Below are 11,729 nucleotides of genomic sequence, written 5' to 3'. Positions count from 1 at the left end.
CTCGCCCCCGTCTTAAATGCTTCTTAAACCTTTTTTATTTCTCTATTTTATCAACATCCACTGTCTCTTTATTACACGTGAATTAACACATCATGTGCTAGTGAGAAAGTCCCCCCATCATCCATTGCCACACCTGCTTAACCCGATTCAAGACCGCTGGAGCTTATCCCATCAATATAAAGTGCGAAGTAGAAACCTCAACTAGATGGGCATCAAGCCATCACACAAAGTCAGTTTAGTCTGACTGTGCTTTTGGACGTGGGACCAAAATAGATGGTGTTGGAGAAAAACACACGGAAAAGAAGCAGAGTTTGCCCAGACAGAGTGTGGGTTGTGATTTGAGCCCAGAACTCTGGAGCTGTGAAGCAGCAGTGCTAAGAAAACAAGGATTAATCCCTTCCTGTACATACTACTGTGATTATTTAGTTTTCATCTATTTATAATTACAGATCAGGCAATATAATATTCAGAAATAAAAGCAGCTGCCAATGAGTGCAACTGTGGCTTGGGGGAAGGGAAGCAAATGCATTGTCTTCAGAAGTGTGAAGGATAAAGAAAGAAAGAAAGAAAGTTGTCTGCACCACGGCACAGCTGTGATAGAGGGGCGGAGAGAGGGGGAACAAACCAAAAAAAGAGCAACGAGCTGGGTTTGGGGTGATAAGTGGCAATGTAAGAAATGAAAAGGGTGGATTAAAAGATTAGCCAGACGCAGAGTCAACCCTCTGTCAGAGGAAGCGTCGCCCTGCCTAGGTGTCTTTGAAGGTATTTCACATTGCGCTGTTTATCTAAACATAGCGTCTTTATTCTTCACCATTGCATGCTAAACTGTTTGATTTTTTGATCACCTGGCACACAGATTGTCATTTTCTTGAGGATTTTATTCATCACTAAAGCTTTAGAAGGCTTTTTACTCAGTCTCAAAATGTCTGTAGTTATTATTAACTAATTATTTCTCAAAACAAAAAATTAGCCACATCACCTCAGCCTTTCAGTAGTCACTGTATGGATGTACAAAGAAAATGTATTTATTCTCTTTTTATGATTTAAATGGAAGCTTTCGATAAAGCAATGACTTCAATAACACGAGAGGCTCTCTATTACAGTGTAGTTATTTTCCATTTTGTTGTTATTTCTGTTACTGCTGAATTATCATTTTTCAAGTATTTTTTGTTTTAATGTAAATTTTGTTAATATTTCTTTATTTAAATCTTCTTTGGTAACACTAGGTACTGCAAAAATACATCTATTACTTATTTACTATAATGTAACAAGACCTTAACAAACTCTTCTTTTGGGCCTTCTAAACACTTATAAAGCAGCAGTAAAGTGTTTATTCATCTCGGCAATGTGACCGATTAACAAAATATCACATTGGAGTCGTCTGAGGTGGCTCAACTGAGACACAATCGTCTTGATGTTACATATTTAGTATAAGATCAGTGAATCCTTCATATTACCAAGTGATTTTACTATCATGTCAATATGCTGCCCTATCGACTGATGTCCTATAAGTGTTATGAATACCAAAAGAATCCTTTGTTAGGTCTAGTTACTTATGTTTTAATTATTATGTTTTGTATGTATGAGTTTTTAAGCTACATTCTTTTTGTCACGTGGATGGAACCACCCTAGAGGCGGAGCCACTGCGACATCACGGTCTAGGACCGCCCTCCACCTTTCTGTTCTGACTGGGAGTTCAGACTGGCAGACGTTCATTGAGAACGTGTGGAGTGTTTGTCATTCCTCCAAGTACTGTTTGGATTTTTTGGTTTTGTGCACTTTTTGCTCTGTTCTTTGGTTTTGCCTTGTTTGGACTTGTATGCCATGAATTTCAATTTTAAATCTACCTTTTTTTGCTTTTTATTTCTCTTTTTCTTTTTAATAAATAAACATTTAATGGACATTGTTTTGTCTCTGTCCTTAAATGTCAGATGTTATTGATTATCCTCTCTTGTGTAAAGCTTATTGTGGTCCATTTTGGGCCTGTGCAGGTCTTTTAAGTTTAGGGTCAGACTGCCTGAGGTGAGGTCTGTTTCTGAGGCTGACCAGTAAGGTCCTGGTCAGGTTTTTGTTCAGTTAGAAGTTTAAAAGAAGACAAACATAGATTAAGGTTAGGGGCAACATCATAACCCCATATATTGTAAATAAAAAACAATAAAATACTTTTCAGCAAAAAAACAATGTCTCAGAAGATGCGGGTCTGAGAAATAGACAGCCCAAGATGAAGATGGTGAAACTTCCAATTAAGTACAGGGCAGGCCTGAAGGGATGGGTCCAGGTGGACGGACACCAGAAGTCACGTCAGAGGTGTAGTCATATTTCAGTCTGCATTTTTATCCTAGCCATTGTTCACGTTTTTTTTCCATGTCTGTATTGTTTAATTTTGTATTATTTGTTTATATTAATGTTTCTTTTCATTATAATGTGTGTGTGTGTGTGGGTGTGTGCGTGTGTGTGTGTGTGTGTGTGTGTGTGTGTGCGTGTGTGTGTGTGTGTGTGTGTGTTGGGAAAGGGGTGTGGCCTAGGTAATGCTCCTTGTGTCTTGTGGGTGGCTCCTCTAGGGGCAGGGCCCACCTGTCAATCACTGCCAGGAATGGCCCTCCACCCTATTACCCTATTTAAGAGAGAGCCTGCCATTGTTCCTGGCGGCTCATCGAACGCACTATGGAGTGGAGAGTTTTTGTGAGTTTCGGTGCTGTTGCTATTGTTTTCTGGATTCAACCCCATACTTTCTTTTTCAGCTTCATCTTTGGATTTCGTTTTCGGACTGTGATTATTGATTTTTTTGAACCTCTGCTCTGGTTTTGTCCACACATCTGAATTCTGTATTAGATCTTTGTTTATGTGTATTACCTTGCCTTTTGCGTTCTTTGGAGCTTTGGGACTTGCACAGCCTTTTTGCTAAAGTAAACCATTTATTTTTATAAAGATTTGTCTCAGACCTTCAGATATCTATTCGTGGTATTTGATGGTATTTTCCCCCTCTAGTGGGCAACTTTGGAAAGTGTTTTTGGTACCTGTGCCTTCAGGATTCCCCAGATCATGACAGGAGGTAAAGTTTTCAATCATCTAGTCTGCAGAGGAAGGAAGAGAAGAAGTATTAGTATGCACAGTGGATTGGCGAACAGTTACCACCACCAGAGCCTTTAATGAGTCCCCAGTGCGTACGTTTGTGACAGAAGCCTAGTTTGCCATGTTGTGTTCCTGATAGCAAAACACTCGCCTAGTGTCTGGAATAGTGAAAAATTAGTCTAAAATATAATTTGTTTAAACTAAACATAAACACAAAGAGAAGTGTATTATTAAACAGTCACTTCAGTTCATAACTCAAAGGAAGTCTGCTGCTATTGAGCCTTCTCATGCAAGGTACTGTTCTGACTTTTTTGTGGGTTGGCTTCCCCTCCTTAACTCTACTCAATAACCACAAGACATTTTCTCTCACCTTTTCTTGTTCAGATAATAATAATAATAATAATAATAATAATTCCCTATGGTTATATAGTGCTTTTCTCACTACTCAAAGCGCTCTCCACGCAGGGAGGACCCGGGACGTGAACGCTTGATCTCCTTACTGCGTGACAGTCTGTGCATCCTTCAGCCGACACACCAGTAAGTACCATCTTTAAACTCGTTGGAGCTCTGATAGGATATAGCTTTTTAACCTGTATATCCTTTCTGGAAAATCTTACATAACTTGGATGGCTTCCAAAATCAGAGATTTTCCAGAGGTTTCATCCTTCAACTCATTTTCTCAAAAAAACAAACAATAAAATTCCAGCTATCCCAGGAGGAACACCTATGCTGCCGCTGATTGAGTTAGGAGAAACTCATCTAGCATCTCATTAGCCCCCAATTTCTTCCTTTGAATGAATTTTCCCAAATCATTTCTAAATCAGCATTTTCTCCACTTGAGGAACGAATTGTACTTTGTAAAATTTCTAAATATGGAGAGCACAGGTGAAGTCATTTGCCTCAAAACAGCTAAAAACATTGCGTGTTTCTTCAATTACACATTAGTTTCCTATATTCATATTTTCTTTCAGACATCATTTCAACTTTCATCCTTTGTACATTTTCTTCTTTTACTCATTCAACAACTGCTCTTGAGAGCACAACGAATTTCAGATTCCAGTTAGTCAAACTCCAGGAGAGGCGCGTCTAAGGTGCTGCTACACCAGCTGGTCTCTCCGGCTGCTTCAGGTACGTTTACCATAAAAGTAAAAAGAAATGATAAAAGTCATAATGTAGTAAATTAATGTAATAGGAAGGTAATTATGCCAGCGTCACCCTGTGACCGTACATTGATTGAATATGTACTCAGGATTTGTGCTGCACTAAAAACAACTTCATGGCTGCGTTATCTTCATAATACAATAGTCCAGCATTTCTCTGACACTTTATTTATCCACGGTCCGACCAGCCAACAGTTTTACCTTGAGACTTAAAGGGAGATTTTAACTGCTTCTAAAGGCACTGCTTTCAAAAATGTTATGATATAAAAATTAGATGCACAATTAGTCACAGCCTCTCCATGACTAGTGACTAACAATAGGCCGTCAGTCAGGGCCATTTTTACATCACTTAAATTGGACTCAGCTGTCTATGAAAGCAGTTGAATCACCACAAGCCAGTTTGGACTTAATTTTAAACATGAAATATTGGAAGGTGCTGTTAAAGAGCATGTATTTACTTAGGTCCAGTAACATATATTATCAGAATTATTTGTGAGTGTGCCTCGCTGTTACAGAAATACTTAATAAGCATAACTGACTCTTTGATGAAGTAACTAAAAACATAAAATGCTCCACCTTCAAATCAGATAACTAAGTCTCAAAAAGCACCTGAATGTTACGCCATGCATACACTGTCTTACCCGTTTCTGTTCTGTGACAGTTCAGTGCCCAGCTGGCACAAGCCAAGATATCACGTTTGAGTTAACTAGGGACTGCTTTACAAGTTGCCTCACTGTTTAGAAGTTCAGGTGCATTAAGTTTTTTACAAGGATGACCTCAAAGGCCCAGTGGGAGAATGTCATTACACACGGGCAAAGCCATAAGGTCTCTAGATGTCTGCATTTGCCATATTTTATACACTGGAAAAGTGGAGCAACCAAGAGCATTCGAGGACTTACAGACATGACCTACTGGGACAAAGTCAGAGAATTCAATCTGTTTAGTGTCAAGCAGAAGAGACTGCAGTGGGGACCTAATCCAGGTCTTCAAAATTCTTAAAGATATTAACAAAATAAATTGATAAATTAATAGATTTAGCGCATTTCTTTCAACTTATTGACGAGTCATGTACTCAAGGAGATCTGTGGAAATTAAGGGGAAGTGCATTTAGGACTAAAGCCAGGAGGCGCTCCTTTACTCAAAGAGTTTTGTGAATCAGGAACAAACTACCGAGACATGGAGATGAAGGAGAAATCTGAATGAAATGCTGGCACAGCTTAACTAAACAAATGAGCTTGAGGGGCTGAATGATCTCCTCTCACATGTTCTTATGCTCTGAGCACAATGCTTTAGATACCAACCACTAGGGGGCCCAGTCGTGTGTACAATTGCTGCTTATAATACAGAGGGGGTCCTCTTAAATCCAAAGCAGGTCACCAATGTGCAGCTGAGCTTCGAGCCACCAGAAGACACTCAGCTCAGATGACACGACAAATACACTTCACCTGACCCTAGAGACAAGTCTTTGAAATTAAATTGAAATGTAGGGAACAAATGTATATTAAATAATCTCAGAATCAGGAGATAATGGGGGCTCACTAGCAGTAGGTGTGGCATCCAGAGGGCTGGACACAAGAGAGGCTGCTTATGAATATTTAATGACCTGGCTGTGGGTGGGGCCTAGCAAATGACGTGCTACTGCAAGGAGCTATATAAAATAAAGGTGGTGTGTCATCTGAACAAGCAGGCTAGCTGACCAGTACTGCTTGTTGGGGACACTGTAACACCCCCAATCCGAGCTGAATGGCCAGCATCTATTTTCCATTTCAATGTTATATTGAAATTTTGTTTTTAACAGATTAATTCTGGTCAGTCTAGCTTTAAAAAGACCATTGTTTTGTTTATTAGTGTAATGAACGTAAGAAAATAAAAATATTTTAAAAATTGGAAGTTTGATCAGGGCCTTAATATGATGCTGAAAAATGAAATTATGACTCTATCCCTTGGTATAAAGATTAGACTGCTGTGTTATTGTAAAGTGCAAGAGAAGCCTTTTTCTCTAATAGAAACAAATATTGACAGTAATACATTCAACTTCAGCAATTAAGGAAAGCAAAATGAGAAGAAATAAACTAATAATTATTTACATTGAATAAAGGCATTCAATAATAATAGTATCATGTGAGGCATGGTGGCTCAGTGAGTTACCCAGGTGCTTCATGGATCCAGCATTCAAATCCTGCCCCCGGATGTTGGCTGCTCAGGTTCCACATTGTGTTTGTGTGCTCCTCTGGTGTTCCTTCTCAAAGACATGCATTTTGGGTCAACTGGCTCTGTGTGGGTGCGTGAGTGAGTGAATGAGCTCTATGGGGGACTTCCACCCTGTCTAAGGCTGGTTATTGCCTTGCACCCACTGCTGTCATGATAAGCTATGGCCTCCTGTGAACTTGATTTAAGTATATTATTATGTAAATTATAATTGTGCTTGCTTGTTTGTCATGGCGCTGGAGAGTGGCGATGTGCCGCATATGAGTTGAACGTGCAAGTAAGAATTTGAGCCTGGATACATGGCGGTCCTTAGGACCCAGCAGTGATCACTGGCAGCCTCACAGAAGTAGTCTGAAAGCCAGACAAAGGCAATGTGAGATTGTCTCTCTGTCCCTGCAGCATCCACACCCTCCTAGTGCTAGACATTCGGGTGAGTACTGTTGATGGAAAATGAAAAAAAAAAGGCTTTTTAAAAATGAAATGCGTAACAGTAAAATAGGAAGGCATAGATGAATGAAATGTGGGGAGCTGTCATGTCAGGTGTTTGGGTTTTTTAATATGCTACTGTATTTGCATCTCATTCGTATTACTAACTAAAAAAAATAACTATAAAGAATTAATATTATTAATAGTGAAACCAAGTGAAAATGTCATTTGTTTAATTCTTTATGAGCTTATGTTGTACCTACAAGCTTGCTGCAGAAAGCCTCCATTTATAAGAAACATGTGCTTGATAAAATAAATCTCATTTCCAGCATTAATAATAGAACAGCAAAGTTTTCTGTATCTAAACTCAGCCTGGTTAGCTTAAACAACAAGTCATCCAATTAGTACAATAGGTCTGAACTGGGGAGCTACGTGTGTGCATTTTTCAGGAAAAATTGGGTTCTTTGTGCTTGAATGCTTGCCATAGTCTCGGTGGCTCTACTCTAAATTAGGTGTCAGGTTGATAAAAAAGGAAATCTGGGAATACAGAGAGCTGCCTCTAGAGTAGGGCTCTATTTTTCATTAATAGCTCTCTTATCTTTGTGATTTATGTCATTTAAAATGTTCCCTGTGACAAAAAAGCACATCAGTGGGTGGCTGCTTGAAACAATAGGACACAAGCTTCCTGGGGTTATGTCACACTGATTTACCTCTGCCCACAGCGGCAGATGGACTTAAAAGAGGTAACAACTGGTCAGTGAGCATCCAGATCTCCGGGAAAATCTAATTCAGTCATTCCGGAAATCATCTTGGTTGAAAACAGCTGCTGCAAAGAAAATCTGTTTTGAGTTTTGGTAAGTGACATTGTTCATGTCAGGCGCTCCCTTTGGAAAGATGATCACTTGCTGGCCACATAAATGCAAAGATGCAGTTTTCAGTGCTGCTTATTAGTCAGGGATGGAGGACATGTGTTACTTAGTAAAGTGTGAAGTGTGAGTGAGATAGATAGATAGATAGATAGATAGATAGATAGATAGATAGATAGATAGATAGATAGATAGATAGATAGATAGATAGATAGATAGATAGATAGATAGATAGATAGATAGATAGATAGATAGATAGATAGATAGATAGATAGATAGATACCATATACATGAAAGTCACTATACTGGACTATGATAGATATGTAGCATGAGATACATTATAGATGTTAAGTGTACTGTTCAAAAAGTAAATAAAAAATATTATGACAAACAAATGCACACCAGAATAACTTAAAAGAAAGAAAACTTCTGCCTAGGCTAAACATACAAGAGCAGTCGTAGTAAGATGTTAATGCTGGTGTATTACTGTTGGTATAAAGGAGCCACCAGCAGTGTTTCTTGACACACATCTGCTTAACTATTTTTTCACTTAAAGTGTAGGATGTGCAGTATTGTTCATAATGGCACTCAGTCTTGTCTTCATTCTCTCCTCCACTACCACCCTTAGGGGTTGCATATACTGTATGTCCCATAACTGAACCTTCCAGTTATTACTCCTGTTCACATAGTTATGGGGCTTCTTGAGTTACATGATGGATTAAGTTTTATTTGAGCCACTTATAAGGATTTTGGACAAGAGTGTTCCTAATCATATTTTGATCATGGATGAGTTGTCATTCCTGGGAAATTTAGTTACTGTGGACCTACATCTGTGAGTGCCTGTTTTTGTATCATAGTTTCCTACTTGGTTTCTCGGCCCTGAAGAAGAGGAGGTTCCTTGAAACGTATTAGCCATATCTATATATCTTTATTATTATATCTTCATTAGTATATATTCATTAGATCTATGTGTGACTGATAACATTTATTTAACTGTTGTTGACTCTTGTCAGCGGCTAGGAGATCTTGTTGGTCATATTTATTTTGGTTTATATGGTCTTGATTCTGTACATAATTTTATTTACAGGTATGAAAATTGTATCCTATTCACTGGTTTATGTAAACACTATATGATTGTTCAATATTGGGTGGTATATGTCTTTTGTTGTTATATATGTTATACTACTTGTGTAGTATGATAAAATGTCTGTATTTATTGGATTTATACTGTTTATTTTGTTTATATATATATATATATATATACATTTAGTATGTATGTTTAAAACTAGTGTACACTTGTTATAAAAGTTCATTTATTTATTATAGTACTTTTCGTGTCTGCTTACTTGGTGTGTTTTTGCCATAACTTAACTTGCCTTTTTAATTAGCTGGTTGTCTTGGAGTGGGTCTCTGCTGTCATGTCTGAAGTTTATTCATTCATTTTCTGACCCATCTCATTCCAATTCAGGGTCGTGAGGTCATACATTACATCCATTTGATGGGTCTGTCATTAAATTAATGATGCACTGATGTACTGATAGACCTCACAACAGACAGTATCTAAGAGTGCTTCCAGAAGGAACAACATCTAAAAACATTACATTTTACATGTTTTTCTATCTATCTATCTATCTATCTATCTATCTATCTATCTATCTATCTATCTATCTATCTATCTATCTATCTATCTATCTATCTATCTATCTATCTATCTATCTATCTATCTATCTATCTATCTATCTATCTATCTATCTATCTATCAGTAGAGGACAGCTTTACCTAAGATGAGCTGATCTCTTTTTTAAATTTGTTCGTAGTTTTTTAGTTTCCTAGACAAATGGCTCCTATATGCATATTGTAAAACAACTTGACTGCCATTGCTGACAGGCAGAACATTTATAATGCAAAGGTTGTGTTTAAAACAGTTGGTTCCTTGATACATTGCAGTATATTTCTCAAGCAATATCAGAACACATGCAATGGACAGAAAGATTACACCTCAGTCTACTTCTTAAAATAATATAATTAAAATCAGGAAAGTTTTTTTGCTGCAGCATTGTTATAAACTTACTTAATTGTGTTAAGAAAGTTATACTTTCTTCAGGCCTATCTTTAGATGACACGCCTGATTCTTCTACGCTCAGCTCCAGTTTGGCAAGTCACACCGGGATCTGAATCATGCATGCTGGATTACACCTTCTATATCATGTGTACCTTTTGCTTTTTGAAAACAGTTTAGCTGTATGTTTAGCAAGGGCTGTCTTGATTGTGTCCTCACAAAGAAGTTTTGTATTCCCAGTAGGATGTTAGGGTATCCTCTGCATATTTTTTGGAAATGAGGAGTGCTGATCCACCTTAGTGATTAGTGATGACGTCTTTGTGAAAATGCTTTGCTCTTTGTGTGACCATGTAGGTTTTCTGAATTTCCCCACAGTTATCTAACAGAATTTTGTTAAAATATTTATGAAAATTGTATGTACGACATGTCTTAAATATGAGCTAGCCTAAACTAAACCACTTATTTATTGTGTTTTCTTGCAGTGTAGTCTTTCAGTGCTTATCCCTTCTTACTTGCTTGACTTAACACGTTTACTGGACTTCCCTTTTGAAACTGGTTTATATTAGAGAGCTGAGCAGCCTTACAGCATTTCTACAGCATCACCTCATTTTCTATCTTTTGTAGAAAATTTGAGATGAAATTTCACTTTGGACCAAGTTGAATTATTTGGCACACTGAATTAACGGGTCAAATGACCAGTGGTTAGCATTGTGCACCACTGCTCCAGAGTCCTGATTTTGGTCACTTTCTGTGTGGAGTCCACTTGTTCTCTTTGTGTTTTAATTGGGTTCCCCTCCGGATGCTCAGGTTTTCCTTACACACCCTAAAGATGTTCAGGTTTGGGTTGACTGGTGACTAATTTGGCCCCATGTGAGTGGGAGTGTTTACTCTGATGCAGCTGCTTTCTGTCTTGCAAACAGAGCCACTGGGCAAACCATGATTTAGGGTTAGGTGAGGAAGGCAAGCTCTATTGTTGGCATGGAGCTGGACAGTTTGACATCTGTGGCAGAGCGAAGGGCGCTCAGCAGGCTCCTATCAATTATGGAGAATCCACTGCATCCACTTAATAGTATCATCTCCAGACAGAAGAGCAGCTTCAGCGACAGACTGCTGTCACTGTCCTGCTCCACTGACAGATTGAGGAGATCATTCCTCCCCCAAACTATGCGACTCTTTAATTCCATCCATTGGGGGGGGATGGTAAATGTTAACATTTAACATTATACATAGTTATTGTCTGTTTTTCACCTGCATTATTATCATTCTTTAATTTAATATTATTTATTGTATCAGTATGCTGCTGCTGAAGAATGTGAATTTCCCATTGGGATTAATAAAGTATCTATCTATCTATCTATCTATCTATCTATCTATCTATCTATCTATCTATCTATCTATCTATCTATCTATCTATCTATCTATCTGTCTATCTATCTATCTATCTATCTATCTATCTATCTATCTATCTATCTATCTATCTATCTATCTATCTATCTAGATTTTTAAGATTTGACACTTTATGAATAGATTAACAGATCAGATGAAGAATCTCCCATTCTCTCTGTCTTTATTAAGGTAGCAAGTACCTTATTCCAAATTAGTTTACAAATCATAAGCAAATGTTATTCTCTGAAGACATTTGTAACATATATAACTTGTTATAACTTGTTAGCAAAGCTCTCCCAAGCTCACACAATGGCAGAATTGGCATTACAGTTCTTTAATTTAGCTACAATACCACATTTTCTACAGGTTCAGGCAGCCTCATTTTCATAATTTCTAAATATTAAATCTAATTACTTCTTGGAACCAACTAATCAATAATTTTGCATTGTTTCCTAGTCTTCCCATTGATTTTGCCTAATACAGTCCATGTGATGTGGATGATGCTACATGTGCTACAGCCCTCGAATCTGTATGACTTCACTATTGTGAGTC

At 37.8% G+C, this 11,729-nt stretch overlaps 1 protein-coding gene across 2 annotated transcripts in view; it reads left to right on the top strand.

Annotated features, from left to right (window-relative positions):
* Positions 1-707: 707 nt before the first annotated feature.
* Positions 708-11,729, top strand: part of LOC114662571 (neuronal migration protein doublecortin-like) — a 196,668-nt gene continuing 185,646 nt past the window's right edge. Inside the window, exon 1 of one of the 2 annotated variants that reach the window (XM_051935214.1) lies at positions 708-762. The gene's annotated coding sequence lies outside the window, so the exon portion shown is untranslated. Of the gene's footprint in view, positions 763-6,789; positions 6,871-11,729 lie in introns of those variants that run through there. The other variant, XM_028816112.2, reaches the window with a different exon arrangement.

The sequence above is a fragment of the Erpetoichthys calabaricus genome, chromosome 12 (genome assembly GCF_900747795.2).
Source record: "Erpetoichthys calabaricus chromosome 12, fErpCal1.3, whole genome shotgun sequence".
Classification (NCBI taxonomy): domain Eukaryota; kingdom Metazoa; phylum Chordata; class Cladistia; order Polypteriformes; family Polypteridae; genus Erpetoichthys; species Erpetoichthys calabaricus.
This window is presented reverse-complemented; position numbering and strand designations above follow the sequence as displayed.